Source organism: Vicugna pacos, chromosome 2 (genome assembly GCF_048564905.1).
Source record: "Vicugna pacos chromosome 2, VicPac4, whole genome shotgun sequence".
Lineage (NCBI taxonomy): Eukaryota > Metazoa > Chordata > Mammalia > Artiodactyla > Camelidae > Vicugna > Vicugna pacos.
Window position 1 is genome coordinate 31,376,914 of NC_132988.1, and position 23,798 is coordinate 31,400,711.

The following is a 23,798-nucleotide window of genomic DNA, read 5'->3' on the forward strand; positions in this document are numbered from 1 at the left end:
ACAAGCAGAGGATTTAAATTTACTTGTATTGTTTTGATAGCTTCTTATATTTCTACCATTTGCTATGAGAAGAAAGTGTCTCAGGTAGGTACTGATCTAAGAATGAGACATGTAAGAATGATCTTGGAACCCAACCCACAATATTGTGGGTCGAGAATATCCCAGCTAAGAACAGAGAGCTACAGCCAACCTTCAGACACATGAGTGAGAAATGAGAGCTTGTTATAAGGCACTGGGTTGTGGGGATGATTACTATGCAACCTTATTGTAACAGAGATCACATAGAATCGGAATTGGTAGAAAGAGTAATTAACAAATGTATCTGTTAAAATGGGCTAGGTTATACTCTGACAACAAACAGTCACAATAGCTCAGTGACTTACCACTACAAAGATTTATATGTTACTCATGCTGCATGTCCATTGAAGGTTGGCCATGGCTCTAATCCAAGACCCAGGCTGATGGAGGAGCTTCAGTCTAGAACATTGGTGGTTTCAATGGCTAAGGGGGAAAATAAGAATGCCAAAGCATATGTTGATTCTCAAGCTTTCCAGCCAAAAGTGACCAGTTACAAGTCTCTTCATTTCATTGCTGTAGGAAGTGACATGGCTACTCTCAATAGGGTGGACATGTATGTTCTTCCCACCAGGAAGACCAGCTATAACAGATTAATAACAAGTAAAAGTTAAAAAAGAAAAAAGCAGATTGCTATGCTAAATATATTCTAAGTCACCTCTGCGTAGATTATTTCAGTTGGTATAAAAATATGTCAATTATTATTGTGATTAAATGATAAAAAGACTTCTTACAGTAAAGCAACTTCAACTTTCAGGAGCCTTCGTGTAGTTGCAGCATATATTGTGCCATGTTCTGCATCATGTTGAAGTTTGATAATTGAAAGTAAAACGCTCAGTATATCGTTTGGCCTTTAAAAGCTCTCTGAACTTTCAGGAGCTATCAATTGCATGCTTTCTGTCGTAGAATGAATACCAGTTTTTGAGTATTCAAGTTCTGACAGCTTTTTCCCCTGTTTGAACTCTTTAAATCTATTTTCATAACAACAAAATGGGAAGAATAATATCTATATGTTTTTGCATATCTGTGAGGATTAAAAAGACATTACTTAAAACATCAGAACATTGAGATGCTCAATAAATGATGAATGCTGCTGTTGTTGCTTTTCATGATGGTATTGTTCTTATCCAGGAAATTTCTTGGATAATCAATCCTTTGCGGATTAATACTTGGTTATTTTATATGTATATATATGCCACTCAAATAGATGACAGTAACATGAATCTTCTTTAGTATAATGATCCTCAAAGCCCAAATAATGGCAGCCAGACACCTGAAGTTTTGAACTGTCAATCCATTTATTATTGGGAAAAATGTAAAATACTTCTCAATAAGAATAATTCTCATGGAGATAATCATTTGGAAACTACATTATCATTGTTGATGAGAACTAGGGGAACTTGAATTTATATTTTTAGAAATCTGTAGAACACATACTTCAGATATATTTGAACCAATTGTGAAATTATATTATCAAATGATCCAGCATCATTCCAAGTAATGTACGCAGATATATGTCCTTTAGAAGGTGGCATGTACTGTTTTCACAGCTGGCATATGTAAAATTTTGTCAGATTCCTTAACAATGTTGTTTCTTCTCTTTTTTTTCTAATATTTGAGCTCTAGGCAAGATATACCGTGGAGCTCAAAATCCTGAATGTTTTTGCTCAAAGGAAATCCCTGAAAGCCCAGCATGCTGAGTTGTGTCTTAGCTTTTGAACTCAGGGGGGAGTCACATGGACAGTGTAGTATGGAAAGACAAATCTATTTTGGGGGAAGGAAGATTTGCCTGAGATTTAGGAAGCTTTGCTCCTTAGGCTGTGACGGGATAAGAGCTGGGTCACCTTTGGAAAGATTTCTTATGAAATCAGCCAGTCATGTACTACTCAGCTCTGTGTTGGGAGCTGTGGGGTGTACAGAAGCACGAGACTTCTTGGACTCTGTCTCTAAATAGCTTCCAATAGAGATGAGATGTTAAAATAATAAGTATTTATGCAAACTATGGTGAAATTCTGTGTCAAATTAAGCAAATATGCTATAAAAATTCAGAGAAGAGTACAGTGAAGGCTTGGAAGCGAAGTGAGGTGTCCAGGTAACCTTGAATAATCCATAATGTTCTAAGATATGGGAAGATCCTGGGCACTGATAGGGAGGTGAGGAAGAGCCCGCTTTGTGAAAAAGTGAGCAGACCAGGGTAACTAGAACAGATGGCTGGGAACCTAGGAAATTCATCTGGATAGGATGTCTTGAGAGTCACGTAAGGTTTCAGAATTGAAATAGAGGACCTTGAGGAGATGGGGTGGAGTGAAAAGTGCAGTAGTGTTGACCATACACAAAAATAAGCTCAAAATGGCTTAAAGACTTAAATATAAAACAAGGCACTATATTTAATTTCTTGTAATAACATATAATGGAAAAGAAGCTGAAAAAGTGTATATGTATGTGTATGTATAACTGAATCACTTTGCTGTACACTTGAAACTAACATTATAAATCAACTGCACTTCAATAAAAAACAAAATTAAAAAAAAAGGCAAGACACTATAAACCTCCTAGAAGAAAACATAGGCAAAACATTCTCTGATGTAAGTCTTAGCAATGTTCTCCTGGGGCAGTCTATCAAAGCAATAAAATAAAAGCAAAAATAAACAAATGGGAGCTAATTAAACTGATAAGCTTTTGCACAACAAAAGAAACTATAAACAAAATGAAAGACAACCTACAGAATGGGAGAAAATATTTGCAAATGATGAGAATGACAACGGCTTAATTTCCAGAACATAAAACAGCTCGTACAACTTAATAACAAATAAACAAACAACCCAATCCAAAAATGGGCAGAAGACCTAAGCAGGTATTTCTCCAGTGATGACATACAAATGGCCAATAGGCACATGAAAAAATGCTCAATATCGTTAATTATCCAAGAAGTGAAAATCAAAACTACAGTGAAGTATCACCTCACACCAGTCAGAACAGCCATCATTAAAAAGTCCACAAACAATAAATGCTAGAGAGGGTGTAAAGAAAAGAGAACCCTCCTGCACTGTTGGTAGGAATGTAAATTGATGCAGCTAATATGGAAAACAGTATGGAGATTCCTTAAAAAACTAAAAATAGACTTATATGATACACACACACACACACAATGAATTATTGTGCTGCACACCAGAAAATTAACACAAAGTTGTAAACTGACTGTAACTCAATTAAAAAAAGTACAATGGTGTTGAAGGCAAGAAGCCTAGGATCAAATTTTTGTTGTGCTTCCAAGTAGCTTAATATATAGGAATATGAAATCTTTATTGTCATGGATATCAAGACTAGTGATAAACACATATTTTAAAATAATACATTCTTGGACAAGTACGTATTTATGATGAAATCTAAGGGACAAAAAGGTGAGTTTGAGTCACAATGGGCAGAAAAGGGCAGTGTGAGGCTGAGGAGGTAAGGCTTAGGCATGAATCATGTTTTGTATAATGGATTTCATACTAAGAGCCATGGAAAGGGCATTTTCTTAAGTTAGCAGTGGGTTTCTGATTAGGCTTTCATTTTGTTGCTGTGGTTGTTGTTAAAGCGTTATTCTTTTAGAGAAGTTTTAGCAAAATTCAGCAGAAGATACAGGGATTTCCCATGTATGCACTGACCCACACGTGCATAGCCTCCCCTACTCTCAACATCCCCTACCAGAGTAGTACATTTGTTATAATTGGTGAACCTACATTGACACATTATAATCACCCTAAGTCCGTAGTTTACATTAAGATTCACTCTTGATGTTGTATGCTGTATGGGTTTGGGCAAATGTATAATGATATGTATCCATCATTATAGTATCATACAGAGTATTTCCACTACCCTAAAATTCTCTATGTTCTTTGTGTTCTTTTCCCCCCATCCCCACCCCCTGACGACCACTGATATTTTTTACTGTCTCTGTAGTTTTGCCTTTTCCAGAATGTCATATAGTTGTAATCATACAATATGCAGCCTTTTCAGATTGGCCTCTTCCACTCAGTAGTGTACATTTAAAGTATCTCTGTGTTTTTTCATGGCTTGATAGCTTATTTCTTTTTAACGCTGAATAATATTCCCTCGTCTGGATGTACCACAGTTTATTTATCCATTCACCTACTGAAGGACATCTTGACTGCCTCCAAATTTTGACAGTTATGAATAAAGCTGCTACGAACATCCATGTGTAGGTTTTTGTGTGAATATATTTTCAGCTACTTTGGATAAATACCAGGGAGCTGGATTGTGTAGTTACAGTGTGTTTAGTTTCATAAGACACTGCCAAACTAATTTCCAGAGTATTTGTACTGTTTCTCATTCCCACCAGCAGTGAGTGAGAGTTCCTGTTGCCTCCTGTCTTCTCCAGCATTTGGTGTTAGTGTTTTGGATTTTGATCGTTCTCTTAGTTGTGTGGTGGTATCTCATTGTTGTTTTAATTTGCGTTTCCCTGATGACAGGTGATGCGGAGCACCTTTTTATATGCTTATCTGTCATCTGTATATCTTCTTTGGTGAAGTGTCTGTTCAGGTTTTTGGCCCATATTTAAGTCAGGTTCTTTGTTTCATTACTGTTGAATTTTAAGAGTTCCTTTTGAATTTTTATGAGTTATTTGGGATAAGAGTCTTTTATAAGATGTGTCTTTTGCAAAATATTTTCTCCCAGTCTGTGTCTTGTTTTCTTTTCTTTTTCTTTTTTTTTTTTTGGCAGTGTCTTTTGCAGAACAGAAGTTTTAAATTTTAATTAAGTCCATCTTATCAATTTTTTCTTTCATGATTATGTTTTTAGTGTTTATTAGGTTTGCATTTTTGAAAGAGCACTCTGGTTGCAATGTGAAGAAAAGTTTGGAGAGAGATAAAACTGGATACGGGAGGAGTGGTTGGAGTGCTGCTCTAGGTATAAAGGGGGTTACACAGAAAGGCAGGGAACAGCACCTAGTTGGTCCTACTTTCCTGTGACCAAGGAGAGTATGACTTAATCTGCAGGCCACTAAGGAAATGTCGTATTTTCTTATGGACGCATTGAGTACAAAAGGCATCTTGATAATATTTTGGGGAAAACTCCTCTTTTATGTTAATCAGATAAGATTTGCCTACGTGAATCACTGTGTCCCTGTTCTCCTCTCCAGATGCTTCAGCAAACAAACAGAAACTCTTGTGACTCAGTCTTTTCTGTCTCTCTCTTTATTTGCTTGGAATAATGTCATTTTTTTAAAAATATACCAAAACTTAAACATGCTGGTAAGAATAAAGAAATAAAGAAGTAGACTTCCAAAGGAGGATTAAGAGTCACAGTAAATCTCACATTTTAAAAATAGAAGTTCATTATCTTCAAACATGCTCTGCCTTCCTCACACGTGGCACCAGGCAGTGCCATGCCAGGTTGTCCCATCACACGTGCTCCAGCCTCAGTGGACACACGCCAGACACACATGACTTTTGCATCATGGAGAAATCTGAGAGGCCCGTGAGGTCATTTTGAGCATTCTGCTGCATTGTTCTTTACCACAGAACTCTAAGCTCATGCCCTAGTTGGGATTTAAAAAGTTCTTGCTAAATAGCTCTTCCCTACATCTTTCAGGCTCACTCTTCAACCTAATAGAGGTTTGTAAAATCTCTTTTGAAATTTTTTTTCCCATTCTTCATTCTTGTGAGTTTCTTCTTTTTCAGTTTTCTTTTTTCTCTTCTCGTGTGGACTTTGATCTCATCATTTTGTATCTGGCATGTCTGAAGCTTAGGCAAAAACAAGCCATTCATATTTTCAGCAAAGCACGTCCAGGGAGTTTGCCTTTGAAACGTTCCATTCACTAGGTGGTCGTAGAATCTGGTCATTGGATTGGTATATCACACCAGGTCATCCATCGGGGCCAGCTGGAAGCCTTCTGTGTCCCTGCTGACCACTTGCACATCTAGAACAAGACTACCCAGTCCTATTCAGTCACATTCTTCCCTTTGCAAATGCATTCCCTGGAACTGCTCTTTGGAAGACTATTCTATGGTGGGAAGCCAAACTAAAGCTCCTCATCAAGTGGGGTCCACTTCTCTATTTTCATGTAAGTGTAAAACACCTCACACTTCAAAAATCTGCAGCTTCATCCTGCCCAACTTGATTTGCTTGGGCAATTTTTATATTAGAACCAAAAGAGAATTCTCTTAGAATAAAAATTCGCCAGTGTGTGTGTGCTAAAAAGAGCTTTGATGTGATGTTTATTGGTTTGTAAATCTGCCAGAATGTGAAGAGTGATATGCTCCTTTCATATTGACTACTATTTCCATCCTTAATAGAAAAAAAGATGCCAGTTCTGCATTTAATGTCGGTGGATTATGTCACACTGTATTTTGATATATTTATCTTTTACATGTTGATATCATCACCTTATGAAACCAACATGGACATCCTATTTTTGTGTACTCCTGAAAATTACCTTTTGGTCAGCCACTGACTCTTCAAAAATATTCTCTGCAGTGAAGTGTTTTGAGGTCAAACATTTTAAAAAGACATGGAAATGAGAGCTTTGATTTTAGAACAATCGTGGCTCATTTTTCTCTCTTTTAAAGCTAGAGATTCCTAGTTGAGCTTACACTTAGATATCTGGTTCTATGGTATTTTGAGATATCAAAACACCTGAGTTTTTTTCCTCTCTGCATTGTTCCCCTTCATCCCATGACCTCCTCCTGCCTGTGGATAGTGGTTGTGTAATGCCTAACCTCAGGGAAGCTTGTGGTAGAACAAACAATGTAAATAATCTGCAAGTCTTAAGGGCTTAATGCATGGTAATTACTGGCTATGAAATAATTATCTTAAAGAATTAGGAGATGGGAAGGAACTTCCTCTTCTATACCATTTGTATTTCTTTAGAGAAGGAGAAAGGGGGAGGTTTATGGCCCCGAGAACACAGTAGACCTGCCCAGATTTTTGGCAGCATATTGGCTAGATCTTAGGGAGCAGAGGCTTTGAGGGGCATCTAGGTTGGCAGGACTGTAGGCAACCTTGCGAAAATTTTCCAAACCTGATAGAAATCATCAGAGGGTTGTTGGATATGAAGAGGCCAGCTGAGAGGGTCACTAGATATTTCTGTGATAATTTGTGTGCAGCAGACCCACTAATTTGCTTAACGGTTAACTATAGTTAACCATGGCTTCCCAACCCCTTGGTGCTGTCTGTAGCACCTCTTAATTTTGGCATGGGCCATAAATTTCCCACAGACTCATGGAGATGACAGCTTGAATGAAAATTAAGTTGCTTGTAAAAGTGTTGATTATTTGTCAGATGCTTCAGTTTGAGGCCTGATATTTATTATCTCTGCATATATTCTCTTAAGTCACTACTCACATAAGAATTAGATTAAATCTTATAAAATGCACATCTCAGAGCCTTAAAGAACATCACTCTCTGGGACATATTGCAGATGTGTCCTCTACACACTGGGTGCTTAGGTATTTTTGTCCTCTTTAGGAGAAAATAGGAAAGAGTCACTTTTCCTTCTTTCCCTGAATAACTTCCCTACAGTCTGGCCATAGGCAACCTAGAATGGAAGCAGCTCCCATCGCAGGAGTCATCAACCTTGGAGTGTCTTGGGTCTTTAGAAGAAAGGAAAAGCAGGCATTATTTCTAGGCCACTTTGGCTTCTGGCATTCTGGGTGTGTCTTCAGGATAAATGAGAAATAGAATTGGTTTTTAAGGAAATCATTCTCGTCCATACATTCGCCAAGAGAATCCATGATTTCCTGATTATTTTGGATGAACTGGCATTTCAATGTGTACTTTCCTATACATATATATATATGGTTTTTTTTTTCTTAAAAGTTGAAAAGTGTGTATGTATGTACATGACATAGCATTTTCTTTCTGGCTCTTCTCTGTTCTTTAGCTTCAATGCAAATAGAAAGTATAAGGGAAAATAAAGATGATTGAGAGAGACAGAAATTATTGGCTTCTCTTCTTTCCTGCACTTAGAGTACTGACAAAATGTGTACAGTTTTAGACAGGTGAGATGTTTACAGCAGAGTATTTAGTTTGGGACTTTACTATGCCAAGTCTAAATCTGGGCAATTTTTATTTACTGGTTGACAACTTATGTTTGAAACTGACTACCAATTCACATTGCACGGTAAGCCTTACCAACAAAGGTCTTCTCCCCAGAACCATCTTCTTAAGAGCTGTGTTCACATAAATTAGAGAATAAAGGACTGTTTTGGGCAAATTTCTGTTGGATGACATGAAAAATTATCAGCAAGTCCTTGAGGGAGGCTTGGCAGTATCCTTGTACTTTAGCCCTATGTTATTGTGGTTATCAGCGTCAACCTTTTCCTGACTACATATACATGCACATTGTACTCACGCATACACATTTGTATCTGGCATAGGAAATCCCTCAAAAGAAATATAAAATAATTATGTAGCCTAGGGATGAACTGTTACTCAAGGGTGAAAAAAAACCTAGAAGAGAAAATGAAATAGGATCCTTCAAAAGGAGAGAGGGCTACGATTACGATTGTTATGATGATGAGAGTTACCAAATAAACATACAGGTTTCCCAGTTAAATGTGAATTACAGGTAAGTTCCAAATATTGCATGGAACATACCTATATTAAAAAGTATTCACTGCTTATCTGCAATTCAGATAAATGGATACCTGTATTTTATCTGGAAGCCCTAGTACCAGTAGGCATGCTTTGTGGATCATTTCCTCTTGGAAGGCAGAGGGTAAGTGGTTCCCTCTGGAAAGTCAGATGCATGGTTCGGAAGGTGTGTGACAGTCTTAGGATAAATTCAAGAAAATACCGTCTTCAGCCTGGGGAGGAGTGTGGATGAGGTCTAGTGTCCTAGTGTTTCCTGGTGTGAAGGAGTTCCTCTGGATTCTCATGAGACCTAAATAAGTCAGTAGGTTGGAAAGCAGAAAAACAGGAGCTGGTTCTTAGAAATGACTTTTCTAGAAAAGAAAGAAGATAACAGCCAACCAAAAGGCAAAGAGTTTTGAGAGTGATAACCTGATGTGAAAGAATGAAGCAGAAATAGTCAGAATGCCCCGGTTGTTTACTGAGTCCTCTGCTCTCTGCTGCAGGTACTGTCCTGGAGAAACACAGGAGATTTGGATGGAACTGGATTTCCCAAAAAGTGGTAAGAAAGAGTGAATGAAAGAGAAGCTGGGTTTACCTTCTTTCTTTTCTTTTTCTTGATTTAATGATTTTCTTTGCATTAATGTATATTTATATTTCACATGTACTCATCTAGTAAAAAAGTAGTATAAATTTGGCTTTTAGCTTGGTGATTTAAGAAAGTAGTAACTGTAAGATAAGTGAGTGAAAAAATGCAGTATACATTTTTATTGGAGTGTAGGCCAATGTTTTGATCATTTTTATTTCTTAGTTTCATTTTCTTGTTCTCTTACTCTGGATTCTGCTAACATATAATCCATAGTAATTAAGTTAAATTTTCTTTTGTTGTTGATCTTCTTCAGCTCTTAGTTTAAATTCCAAACACTTCACATGCCACAGGTTCTTGTTTTGATCCATGAGTGCAATCAACATTTCATATTCCCCTTCATGTGCTTGCTATTAGTAAGCCACTAGGTTCTGCTCTCAATTACCACAGGTATGATAAGTGTATGTATAGCAGAAATTTGCTGATTTGTAACTTAAAAGCCTGGAAAACAATGGACTTAAATTAATTGGGTATCTGGTATTTTTTAAATTGTAAAGCAATCAAACATAACTAAGTTGAGAAAGAATAATTATTGTACTTTATATCATGCACAATTTTATGTGAACAGAGAATTTAATGGCTTACATGTATGTTTAGGCACTGGTTGTAGGTCAGTATGCCAAAAGTCAATTTATTGAATGATCAACTCACTGAATTACAGAAGAATTTCTTAGAATTGTAGTTCTTCCTGGGTCCCTGCTCTTAGCCTTGCCTCTACATTATTTGCAAATGGGTGTTTTCCCTTAAATACAATTTGCTGAGTTCTCTATTATGTAGATAGGTTTGTCTTGCCTCTGGTGGCAAATGGTTAAAGCAAACATTTAGATGAAAGTATTAGGTTAAAACTTATTTTGGGCCTTTGGGACTGAGTTATGCTAAACAGAGAACCAGAAAAGAACATCGGACTGATGAGGAAGCCTGGAATCTGGCTTTGCCATTAAGGAGCTGTGTGACCTTGAACAACCAACGTATCTTCTAAAGCCTCAGGTTTCCTAATCTCAACATATTATCAAGTGTCTCAACTGAGAAATGAATCTGTGGGAAACAAAGAAGTGGACTTGAATTTTGCATAACACTGAACATGGCTTGTGGTCCCCTTTACCTTTGGAGCAGTGTGCTACTCACGTAAATAGTACCAGGTTGTGTGTCCTGATGGATGGAGGATCAAGACCATGGTTCTCAGAGCACTTCCAGTCTGGATGTTCTATACTTCCATGGTCTTCTAGGCACACCAGAACTGCTGTTTCTGGTGTGAGTTCTTTGTGTGCTTTGAGGTTGTTTTCACTCAGTGGTTTTCCAGGAGACTTACAATGCAGATTTGGATAATGTGCTTCAGCTAAATGGGGTGTAAAAATAAGATACTTAGAACAATTTTCATAATAATGAACTTTTGCATGTGCATCCTTAATTGATTCATTTATTAGCAAATATTTATTGTGTACCTGCTATATTCCTAAAGTGGAAACTTACAGACGATCTGGAGCTCAGGGTATAAAGGTTTTCACAAGGAGTTCACAGTTTTTTGGAAGATAATTGTACAACCAGGCAAGCAAGTGCAGAGAAGTTTATTTTATGTTATATACAAGTACTGGACATTCCAAGTTTCAGAATGCTGCCACCCATAGCCCCTTTCTGCGATTCCTTCATCATGGATTACCATGCTTCTGCCCAATGGGCTTGCTACTCTGGCCACAGATGACTCAACCCAGCCCCACACAGCACAGTCAGTGCCCTGTGGGGAAAAGGGTAGGAAAGAATGCTTCAGTAGAGATCATGGTCCCTTATTGCATTGGTACAATCTTCTCTTCCAAATGGTTTGAACTCAGTATATAGAAAAAGTCATGCAGTCGATAATGGGAACAGAAGTTGGAAGACTCTGGTATAATAATGACAGGGCATGAGTCAAGGGCTTAACATATTCTTGCTTCTGATGCAAGTCATGAGAACTGCCCTGGGTCCTCCATGCTGTTCTCTCTCTGAACTCTTGGTTCACTGAACATTCTTCCTGAGGCCTGGGTGGGTGGGGGTTCTGGCATTCCTCTGGGACCTCTCTTCCTTGTTTATACTCCTGTCTTACAACAGATGCCCATTGATTTGCAGCCCAAGTGAGTTTCTGTTTTTAGCAATGTGAAGTGCTGAACAGAAGGGTATGATGAAATGATGGAAGAGAGGGTCCTGGCTCTGCATCAGGAAGGACGTCGTAGAGGAGAACGTGCTTCACCTGAGACCTGAAGGGCACATTGGGTGGGCCAATGGGAGGACAGAGGACCACTTGTGAAGTACAGGGAGGCAGGAGAAAAGAAGCCAAGTTCAGGGAACAAACAGTAGTTTAACATAGCTGGCACAGAGGAGCCAGGTGAGAGGGTAGGATGTGAGCATGGACTGTCATAGGAGGACCAAATCAGGATGATTTTGCATTTTATACTATAGGTAGGGAGGGGTGACTATGGGTATTTTCTAATGAATACCTTGATAGCAGTGTGGAGGATTTATTGGATAGGAATAAGTCTAGGGGTTAAAAGAAATGTTACTGGGTTACCTCAGTGGTATAGATGAGAAATAAAGTTCTTAACTAGGGCAGAAGCAGCCGGGGGTGATTATAAAAGAGATTCTAAAGCAATAGAATGAACAAAAATTGATAGCTGCATGTGAGGGAACACTCAGGGATACCCTCAGGGTTCCTGGTCTGGGTGACTGGGCAGATGAAGGTGACAATTCTTGAGCAAGAGAACATGAGAAAGAGACCGATTTGGTGGAAGAAGATAATAAATTTAGTTTCAGTTCTTTCGGATTTGAGAGACAAGAATGTGTGATTATTTTTTGATTATGAGATCTAAGCCAATGATGGAAGACCCTATATAAAGCAAGATGATTCAGGAACAAATTATTCTAGCTTCCAGATGAATCTGGCATTGCTCTACTTTTTTAAAATTACATTCTCTAGTCATGGGGCTCTCTCAGCATAAATTTACATTAGCCGAGAGAGTCCCTTAAGGGGTCTCCAAGGATTTTGCGATCCTTTGACTTTAAGATGACTCTAGGAGGTAGCTGGTTGGTGCACACCTGTTTCAAGCTACGTCTCCCTAATGTGTACATCTGACACTGGGCAAGGCAAGCAATGGTGAGCGGTGACGGGGATGGAGGGTAGGGACCAAAACAACAGCAAAGAAAACTTCTCTTGGCCTGTAATTTCCTCTTGTTGCTCTCTCAGTGACTCTAAAGGTAAGATAATGGCCTTTGTTTTCCATCTTGTCTGGATTCTTTGACTCAGGGAAAAGTTGAGCTAGTTTTTGAAGGAAAGGGTGATATAACTTCCAAGCGTCCAACCTTGTTCTCTCAGCTTCCCTTGTCCCCTCAATAGCTTTTAGTTTCCTTTAGTGGTTCTTTTAAACAATAGTGAAGTTGTTTACCATTAGAAGGAGTTCATTGGGTGAAATTTACCCAACGCTCACTTAAAACTGCTGTGGCATGCATGCATGCATGCACGGCTTCCAGGGTTACTCATTCCCTTAGCCTTTGCTAAGGAATCTGTCCGTCAGATGAGTAGCTGCTGACAGCAACTTTTAAAGACTCTTTTCTCTTAACTGTACACATTAAACACCTTTAAAGCAGATAAGTAAACATTTTCTTACAGTCTGTTGTACATGTTTCCTTGCTGCACATTTCAGTATAATGAAATTCATGTTGTGCAAAGAGAATTTTTGTGAAATGTGTCAAATTTCATTCTTTACCATTTTATCCACACGTGGATGGTCTCCCATAAATCCATGACACATAGGGTTAGTGCGATAATAAATTTCCATTTTAAATTCTGAAGGTCCTTATTATGATCCACAGCTCAACTTAAGTTTTCCTTGTGAAAAATGTGCTATTTCTATCCTCTTGTGTTTTGCTCATCTTCTCCATTAGCGTGAATCTAGCATTGTGAAACCAAAAGAGCCATTAGCAGTGGCCTTTTTTAGGGGAGTACCCTCACTGGATACAATGCCCAAGAAGCTATGTGGAAATAGGCTTTATGATGATGAATTACTGTTGCAGAAAGAACCCAGTGACACTGATAAATATTAAAGAGCCACTGTTGCCCCCATGGAAACCATTTTATTTAGTTGCTTCTAAAACCTATTCTCTGAACTTCTCTTCCCTTTTATTTCTGAGCTGATTTACATGACAACAGAGCCTCTGGTCCTTGGGAGCATGTCTGCTCAGGCTGCTAGTCTGTACTTTGAGTCGTCACCCTCTCTTTGCTGAGAAGATGAGTGACAATGAAGTGAGGAGTAAATGGTTACTGGAGCAGATGAACTCTCAGGAACAAAGATCCCCTTTTCATGCAAATGTCTATAGTAATTTAACACGAAGGAAGAAAAGAAACCAGGGTACAAGATATCAAGAGAACTGGATGGTATTCAGGGTTGTTTCATGAAGCCTTGACATCTCTGTGAGAGTGTCATCAATCAAAGCATCTCTCTCCCTTTCACATAAAGTGAAAACACATTTCCATTTTGAAGAGAAACAAGGAGGAACATAAAACTAACCTCAGTCATAGGGCCACCGGTCTCCTCAGTGTCACTTTTGACCTTGTCACTCTTTCCCAGCCAGTAAGAACATATCTGTGCGTGCTTGCTGACTGCCCACGTTTTCCTCTCTACCTGGGAGGCCTGCTTACTTCAGCTTTTTCTACCTTCCAAAGCTTAGCTCAAGGCCTGTTTTGTTATTCTTAGTCTTTCCTTCTAGATTGGTTATTCTTTTTACAGAATTCCCATTTTGAGTTCATGTCTATCACTTAATTATCAGTTCCTTCTAGGGATAGATTTTTCTTTCACCAAAATGTATTGAGGAAAGTGGCCATGTTATTATACCTCATTGCTCTCTGTATAATAACGGGTATATAATATGTGATTGTTAGATGGACTAGCTGCAATTTAGGAATCATGAACTAGGAAGAGTAAATTTGAGATTTATCTATCAATGATTGTTTTTCTTCTAACTTTAAAACTCATGGCACCCTCCCTTAAAGATTATGCATGACCTGCTTTTGATTATTTGACTTTTCAGTAGTGGTACCATTGATCATAGCATGGTCAATCAATGCCTTTCAGTTAAAATAATTTTTTCTCCATTAAAATAATTTTTAACTCAGAGGCTTGATATCTACTCACATTTCTTTTTTTTGCTGGGATATATTATTGATAATAATAATGCTTACAATAGCAAATAGAGCTTGCCTTGTGTCCAGCACCAGTCTAAGATTTTCTATATATGCTCTTACTTAATCCTCGTAATAACCCTATAAACTAAGTAGTATTGTTATCATCATCATTTTATAGAAAAGGAAACTGAGTGTTAAATAACTTGCCTGCAGTTATAGAATTTGGACCTCAGCAGGCTGGCTCTGGAGTCTGTGTTCTTACCCACTGTTCTCTTCTGTCTCTTCGACTGCCATTGAGTTTCCCACACTCTCACCCTTTCCTGTGTACAGTGTCCCTCACGATCCAAATACAAGGACCAGAGATTCTGAGACTATTTCTGACAGCCCTTTTATCTGGGATCTTAATACTCACCGTGCAAAACTCAGGGATGGATTCAAGTTGGATATCAAGTTGGATTCACTCTAAGTAAAATATAGTAGGATATTATTATATTATAAAGTAAGATTATTGGAAACTTTTCAAAATTAGTGTGAATGTAGTGCTAGTGAAAACATAAATGAAGGGCAGCAAGTCAAGTTAGATAGTTTGATTAGAATCCTTTTAATCATCATTTCTTTCAATGAGCTATTTGTTAAATTATGGAATGGATGAATGAAGATGAGATTACATAGGTTTTATGAAGCTAAAAAAGGAACATATAAGACTGCTGGGAAATATATGTAAAGGAAACAATCCCTGAACTTATTTCTCTTTATGCTGCAGGAAAAAATTTCCTAGTTGAGAAGAAAAAGACTCCTTTACTTTGATCCTTATTTATTGAGCCAAACTTGTATTCTGGGGCGAATTATTATTGAAGTATTTTGTTCTTTCAGTGAGTTGAAGGTCAAAGAGTTTTTTTTTTTTTTTAATGTGTATGTGGGTTTGTATGACCCTTTGATAAGGTTATAGGAACCATTTAGATTTAGTTTTAGATTCTACTTAGATTTATAAAACCATTTAGATTATAGATGTATATAAGTAATATATGGTGAAATTAAAGTTTCATATCCCTCCTGTCACCCAGAGGGTGGTAAGAATTAGAGGTGAGAGCAAAATCTGACTTCACATCTGTGGTGTGAAAACATGATTCCAGGGCCACTCCTTGTGGGGGAATTTCAGAGGCTTCTGCCAGCTGAGCATTAGAGAATTAAGCCCAATTACTTATAAACTGACGCATTTTGGAGCAGGGGGTGAGATGCTACATCTCAGCAAGTATCATCATCCTCACCAAGTGAGACACCTGTTCTTCTGAACTGAAAGGAAAGAAACCAAGGACAACCAGCACAAGCCTAGAAATTATTTTTTCATTTGTCATACATCTCCTGGGAACCTACTGTCTGTCAATTACTGTACTAAGTGCCAGGGACAGAGAAAGGATAAATTGCACTCTCTGCCCTTTATGATATCATAATCTGTGGTAGGGGAGGCAAAAGGGGCTGGATAAGAGGGAATTTGAAAACCAGTCTCACAAATTACAACAAGCATAAAACGGCTATGTCTGTTATTCACGTATTAAAGAGCAGGAGTGGAGAAAGCTTTTACAGGGCAGGGAGCCTTTCAGGCTCGGCCCACGAAGAAGATCTGGCCTGTCTGAGTAGGAGCTTGGGGAGGAACACTTTCCCAGAGGGAACAAGCTGCAGGGAGGTGTGACATAGTGGGGTTTGTCGGGGAGCTGCAAATTGAAAAACACAAAATACAGAAATGCTGTTTCATTTTGGCCTATAGTTCTTATTAATTTAGAGTACTTGATATTTGATGCTCAATTCATCTTTAAAACTTCCCTCTGAGGATGTGTCTGTGGAGCACAGCATCAAGTTTGGGCTGCTGTGCGTGACGGGTCTTGGTAAAGGTTGGCCTGGGCATTTGTGCCAAGTTCAGGGACCCTATGTGGTGGACCACAAACAGTGCAGGAGGATGCATGTGACTGCCGGCTCAGAGCCATAGCCTTTTGGGGAGCTGATGTACTGTTCCCTAAATGTCCATGGCTCACTTGCGTTTCTGTGTATTTCATTCCCTGTTTCATCTGCTTCAAATGTCCTTCTTTCCTTTTTCTACATGAGAGTCGTTTTTATTTTGAAATAAAGTGAAAATTAAAGGCTACTATGTGGAAAAGATTCTTATCTGTGCAATATATTCTCTCTCTCTCTCTCTATATATATATATATATATACACATATATACATACATATATATATGTATATACATATATATATATGCTTTGCTTGTGCATAGTGGAGAAATATATATAAAGGCTTTTCTGTTTCCTTTTGTAATGTGTCTGAGTTTATTTTAGTTATCTCAATTAGTCCCCAGTCAAGACAACATCTGCCTTTCAGATATCACAATCATCATGGCTTGGTAATGACTGTATCAATATGAAGCGTGTGTGTATGTACATGTGTGTGTTTGTGTGTGTATGGAAGGAGGGCATACGAGAATGGGCTCTCCATTCACAAGTACAAAATAACCCAAAGGAAAAACATTCTGAAATTTTAATGTGCAGTTTTGTCTCCTGACAGTTGTATTCCCTCAAACCATCACCCTCTACAGGCTACTCATCAGGGTGCTCAGGGCCCTGCTGCGAGCACGGTCACCACAGGCACATTGTCTGTGGTGGTTAAAAGGCAAATAATATAGCCCGAGCCACTGGTTTAATCTTTCAGTTGGCATCTAAATATAGGCAGTTGTTTTTAAGTAGTAATTAGCTGAACCCTCTGGAAATTTCTTTCTGAAATGCATGCTAGTCCTCCTGCCTCTCATTATTTTGCTTATGTAGGCTGTCTTGTTCAACAGAATAAAGCTCTGTGGTGATTATCTGGCTTCTTTAGGAGTCCTGCTTTAATTTGATGGACATGTAGAATGAAGGTTATGCCTGCAGTCTGCACCAATGTCAAACACTCTGGAGATACTGATTTGGTTTCTGGAGTTTATTTTGAACTTACAAAAGTATAGAAATTCAGATATTTTTTCGATTATGATGTGCTTGGACCTGAAGAGATAGACTCCAGAGATGTATCTACATGCTGGCAAATATGGTCAAGACTGATTTAAGAACTTGGTTGGCAGTGACTTCCAGCTTTGATCCTGTAGTAAAATATATATTGAACTGATCTGTTCATTCCACAGGGTCTGTCATAGGATGAGATTTCAGCTTTAAGATCCCCTTCTCTCCTCCCTTAAGTAGAGAGCCACAGTACTCTGTTGGAATTGTTACGCTATCTCTTCAAAGACCATAATGGAAATAGGCCTAGAACTATGTGGAAATAGCAAACTGTGCCATAAGCCTAGTTTCTCCTTACTAAGAGGAGTTAGTACATACATAATTAAATGGACTACTCATAAAAATTACATGCATTTCTTCTTGAATGTGTATGTTTTGAACTCCTTTACTTTTTTGACTTATAATGCTTTTCTACTATAATATGTGCCTTGTACTTTACTTATAAAGAGATGTACTGTGGAAAATAAAAGTCAAGGATATGATAAATTTCTAACAGTCTTTGCTCTGAAAGTTTATGGTGAGATTCACATCACAGTGAGATGGTCTGTCCTTGGCCACTTGAGAGTGTCCTGCTCACGTAATGGGCATGCCTCAGTGGTGAACTAAATTACTGTGTGTATGATCTGACTCACCTGTTGAGGGGGTCAAATTCATTGATTCCATTGTTTGGCCTTTGTATTTATACAAAACTGCCAATCCTTGTCTTTTCTACCAAGAGTGAATTGTAAGTAGAAGACATCTGCCATCCAGGCTTTCTTTCCCCCAGTTCTGGAGACAATCCTGACTGAGCCCGGCCAAGTTCAGTAGATCTCTTCACTGATCTCTTAACTGAAAACTACCAGTTCATTAATACTCCCTGTAAAATGTACTGATGACAGCCAAGAGCACATGCATACTTCCTGTAAGCTGGCTTCTCTGAGATGTTCTTGTGCACCTTTGCTCCTATAAATTTTTAAGTTATTTACTTATAATAAAGAGTCATTCGTTCTGTTTTCAGTTAAGTTCCCTGGGGAGCAGATTCTGAGATGGAGATAAGGATACTGGTTGTTTATGAGCGAGTGGTCTTGAATCAACACCTGGAGAAGGTAGAGGAAGGAAACAGGCTTCAGCAAAGGGAGAAGTTGGGCTGCAACACAGCTTCAAAAAAAACCCTTCGTTTAACACCACAAACAGCTCCTGAAATCTGGAATGATCCTTAGAGATGTCTCACACTGGTGGGGGGGTGGAGGCCAAGAGGCTGGACCTTGCTCCTCTCATGTTGACTTGTCATTAGCTGTGGGCTGCCCCCAAGAAGTGGCTTTCTCTTCCCAGATGCAATTCCCAAGGAGGGCTGGCAGTGGAGGGCTATGTGTGCTGTACTCCCAGTGACTGGGAGAGCAAGTCCGTCAGTCCTGAACAGGGATGTGAGTGACACATTATAGATTCCACTAAACCTGTTTATAGAGATTGTACTTATTGCCAGTACGCCTATTTAAACATTACTTAGATCCACATAAGATACATTCGGAAAGAGATAATTTTTTTCCTATGGAAAGTAAATTGATTGTGTTTTAAAGACTCAGAAATTAACATAGGAATTAAGTAGATGCAAGGTATATTATTGCTGTTAACCTTATGAAATTACCATTTTTATAGGTCATAAATGGTTAAATTGACAATTTCATATGGAAAACACAAATATAAATGGTTGGAAAATGTCATAGAAATGTAGAAGGAGTCTGTAAGCAAGTTACTCTGTGAGAATTTTTCAATTTTAACAGAAAATGAAACTGAAAATTACTGACTCAGTGGTATGGATATGGTTTAAAAAATGTGTTATACTAATCAGCGACCTATACTCAGAGGACGTTCTTTGATCTGACATCAAACAACTGGTCAAGGAATCTGCCCTTAGACATTTCAAATTAGAATGAAATGTTGGGAAGATGCCTCATTTTCTTGGATCACCGCCGTATTTTATTTTTTCTTATAAACCAACCACTGTTCATGATCCTGTTGACGAGAGGAGGGCTTCTTCGATACTGAGTCTCATCTCAAGCCATCTGGTGAGGTTTGGAAATAGTCTCCTCTCCTAAAAATGGGCTTTCTTTTGCCTAGAGTGACCATGGCACCTTTACACAATAGAATTCTGCATTCTCTTTCCAAGTTAAGGGCCAGACTGAGAACCAGGAAGGCGCCCTACTTCCTGAGCCCCACTGCTGCTTTCTAGAATTCTAAGCATCCATCCTTGGCTGAACCTGGTAACTCCGGCCTTCTCTGCTGGCTGCTGCCTTTTGGTGTCTGCCATTTTATGTTCCTTCTAAGTTTCTGATTGATTTTCAGTTTCAAAATAGGGATGATTCTAGGATCTGTGGACCCTGAAGTATATATAGTTGCAGGATCCTCTCTAAGAAAAAGAATACCAAATTACATATAAAGAATTAAGTGTACAATGATTATTTAAAATTAAAAATTACACACAAAAAAACTAACTTAAGAAAACTTACAAATAACACAGTCACCACAAAAGTCATAACTATAATGCTATGTTTTTATTAATTAGCTACCTGTTATATCGCTATAATACTGGGTTTTTTTTGCATTTTTTGCTTGCATACACTTTGATCACTTTTTCAAAGGAAAGTAATTTTGCAGTATTTTTCATAAAGGAAAGTAGAGGAGTAGTTCAGTCTTTCCTCTAGCCTGGCTTCAATATATTAAAAAAGAATAATTTAGAAAAACCTCTTTTATCTTTACAACTCTTTATTGGTAATCTTTTGTCAGTTTTTTAAAGATTGCTGTCAAACAGAAGGAAACCTTTATCAAGTTTCAGATATAAACTTTCTCAGAGTATACAGAGTATAACAACTTTTTTTGGTGCAGTGGCTCATGCTAAATCCTCTCTACCATAATCTTCAGTAACCAGTTTGTCACTGATGACCTCATTGCAAAGTTTTAGATTATATGAACATCCACATTTTGTATAAAATCAGCAAAATTTACATATTTTTCTTGTATTTCATTTGATTCATATCTCCTCATTAATTGAAATTATCACTCCCACACTTGACCCAGTCCCTAGTTTCTCTTCCTCACTTTTTGCTTTTGGGATTTTAGCATACCACTCAGCTGAGGACATATGTAATTATAATTGAAATTTTGAAAACAAAGAACACTAGGGTAGATTCTAGGAAAAAAATATTTGATGAAAGTGTATCTGTACTGAAATGAAAAGAAGTTTTAAGAACAACATATAATATGTATTAGGAAATTATTGAAACTAGAAGAATGTATCCCTCTGTTCCCTTAGGTCAAATGGTACTACATGGCATCACTGACATACTTATCTGTCAACAGATTAATGAGAATGAAAGTCTTCTGCCACCTAAACCTGGCTGGTCATCATACATCTGGTTTGTGAACAAAGGAAATTTCTCAGAACACTGTCAGAAACTATTTCACTAAAATTCAAGACACAAGATGATAAATGGATACTTTGTTTATTTCAATTACTGGATGAGATGTTGGATGGCTAAGTTTTTATGTTATGTGAAGGTTTGTTTTATATTTCTTTGGGTTTTGATCTTCTCCATTGGTCTACTTTCCCATTACAGAAGAACTCAGAAGAGTCTAATATAATTCCTGTTGTAATTGTGTACTTTTTAGTGCTGTTAGACAATTGAGTTATTTGACACTGATGGTTGAAACAATATTCCTGTAAGATAAATTACATGTAATTTCAACTGTGGGCTAATATAATTTGGGATATGTTACATTTCACACGTTTTCCCTGGTGTTTCCAGCATTCCAGAAGCTCTGCTGAGTCTTATTCTCTAGTTCGTCATGCCCATTGATAGGTTCAGAAATCAGAGGCCATTCTCTGAAATCTCACTGTAGAATCAGGGAAAATATGGGAACCTAACAGGTGGGTGAATAATTATAACATCAGTATGAATAAAAAACTTCTTATGGAATTGCAACTTGTAACCGTAGTGTAATAGCCTCTTTTCTTCTAATGAAACGTAAGAAAATATTCTTTCAGTTTTTAAAATTATTGCTCTTCAAAGACTGAGTTCTTACCTTTGAAAGATAGGTTTTAAATTTCTGTGCTCTACAATTTGAATAATTGTATCAGGCTTCCAAAGAGCCTTCTTTAAAGATCCATGCCTGTTCTTAAGAAGCTTTTGAGTCTATGATTTTAAAAAATTGGAATCTTGAACTAGTCTTTTTATTTGCAAGATTGGATTTTTTTGTCCTTTCTCCATATTCTAAAAGCAATAATACTAAATACCAAGTATATGTGTTTATGATGTGCAGGTTTTTCCGATGAGCCCATAAAAACTGAAGCCCCATATTTCCTTGTGAATTGATGACTTATTTCTGTAGCTGAGTAATTCTTTTCATTGGCATAAGATTTTTTTCCAAGGTGTACTTGATCATGATTAATGAGCCTCACAAAATCCTAGAGCCTCCAAAACCTGAATTATGTGACTTATCCTTAACAAGTGTTAATTAAGCTTTAAAAAACATAATGGATCTTAATTTTAAAAACTTTTGTGCAGTTATGTTCTAGAAAACATTTCTGTTAAATGCAGATGAAATTAAGGACAAATTTCTTTTCTGTCAATAACTTTAAGTGATTTTAAAGTAATGAATATATAGGAATCATTCATCTATGATATATATGTATAGAAAAATATTTATATACAGTTATTCATTTAATGAAATAATATTGAAGAATAAGATTTCAAAGCAGCTTTAGTCAGTTATGCAGATTAGTGTCTTCCGAATCACAATAACTTTTGGTACATGACTTCATTTTAATTTTTGTGGTTACAAATGGCAGCGACTCTCAGTGGAGCTTTTTTTGCCTTATTTTATCCAAAAACACTGTTCTGATAGGTGTAAAACCAAGAAGAGATTGGAAAAATCTCAAGCAAATTTGCATATTTATAGCAAAGTTTACTTTCTGTATTTCTTTTAGTATGTTAGTATGGAGTTTTCTTTACTGGAATATTTCTGTCTTGGAAATGAGGTAAAGAGTAATTTTTAAAAAATGAATGCAGTATCCTAAGAAATGTTCCTGTGATGCTAATGGACAAAACACTTGGCTGTCTTTCACTTACTGGACAGCAATATTACATAGTATATCACAACTGATTAGTTTTCCTTATACCTATAATAATTGGACTCGAATTAATAACTGATAGTCACTACCATACTATCCTACGTATTCTATCTAATACTGTCATTGCTTGAATGTTCTATTAAAGTGTACATTTTGTCCAATTGAAAAGAAATGTTCCTTATAAAAATGAAAAACGAATAGAAAATTATACTTGGGAATTTTTTAAAGCTTATTTTGTTTAATTTGGATTGTAGTCTATCTGGAACATTCTACAAGATTTCTAGGCTTGGTCCTTGGTGGTTCTGCTGTCTAATGATAGAAGGCAAATTATCTAATCATGTGATATATTAGACAAAAAAACATTAAGCCATTAAAATTAGAAGGAAAAAGAATTGCAAAAAATTTGAAAGGATCATGAGAACATGAAAAAAATATTTGATGAAAATCCTTAGTGAGGCTATTTAGCTTCTGCCAGTAATTATTTATAATACAGTAAGTTGTAGTCAAAGGAAAATAATTCATATAAATTTTTTGAGTTCCTGCTTTGAGTCCATTGTTGAACTGGATATTATAGGAAAAACAAGAGTGGTATATGTTATTATATCTGGCTTGTAGGAATTTAACTTCCATTTAGTGAGGCAAAAGTAATCCATATAAAACAGCATAACCTAACTTTCATGAGATATATGGTAGGGATGCATTTTATTGGTCAACTGTTCTCATGGAAACCAATGGGTCATATCAGTGCAAGAACAAGTGATTACTTGAATAGATGCATGATGATACAATAGAAAGAATCTGGAATTTGAGATCAAAGACTAGCTGTGTCAGATTCCTCTTATGTCCAATATTACATTCTTTCAGCCTACATTTTTTTTCCTTCGGTCATTGCCATAGCAACCAGCTGGGGCAGGCTTAACCTGGAAGAACCTCACCTCTGCTGCATTGAGTACCTGTCACCACACAGCTTCTCAGCTGCCTCCACATGGGAGATATGGAAACCCACTCAGCTATCCTGGTGGATGTGCAGGCCTGAAAGTGTGAGAAACACTTAGATCGATAAGGAACGTGAGCGGGTTGGATAAATATTTCCTTCTGCTGTTACCCTGAGTAGCCAGTTCTGAGATACATTCTCCACCCTCCTACGAGGGTTTCAGTGGGATGAAACCCCAGTTGTTATGAGTGAGACCAGCTTGATAAGGTGTCCTT

At 37.4% G+C, this 23,798-nt stretch overlaps 1 long non-coding RNA gene across 1 annotated transcript in view; it reads left to right on the forward strand.

Annotated features, from left to right (window-relative positions):
- The window catches only part of LOC140685717 (uncharacterized), a 139,278-nt gene extending 130,066 nt beyond the window's left edge, over positions 1-9,212 (forward strand). Inside the window, exon 3 of the long non-coding RNA XR_012059073.1 lies at positions 9,156-9,212. This is a non-coding gene — a long non-coding RNA (uncharacterized lncRNA). The remainder of the gene's footprint in view (positions 1-9,155) is intronic.
- The last annotated feature ends 14,586 nt before the right edge of the window (positions 9,213-23,798 follow it).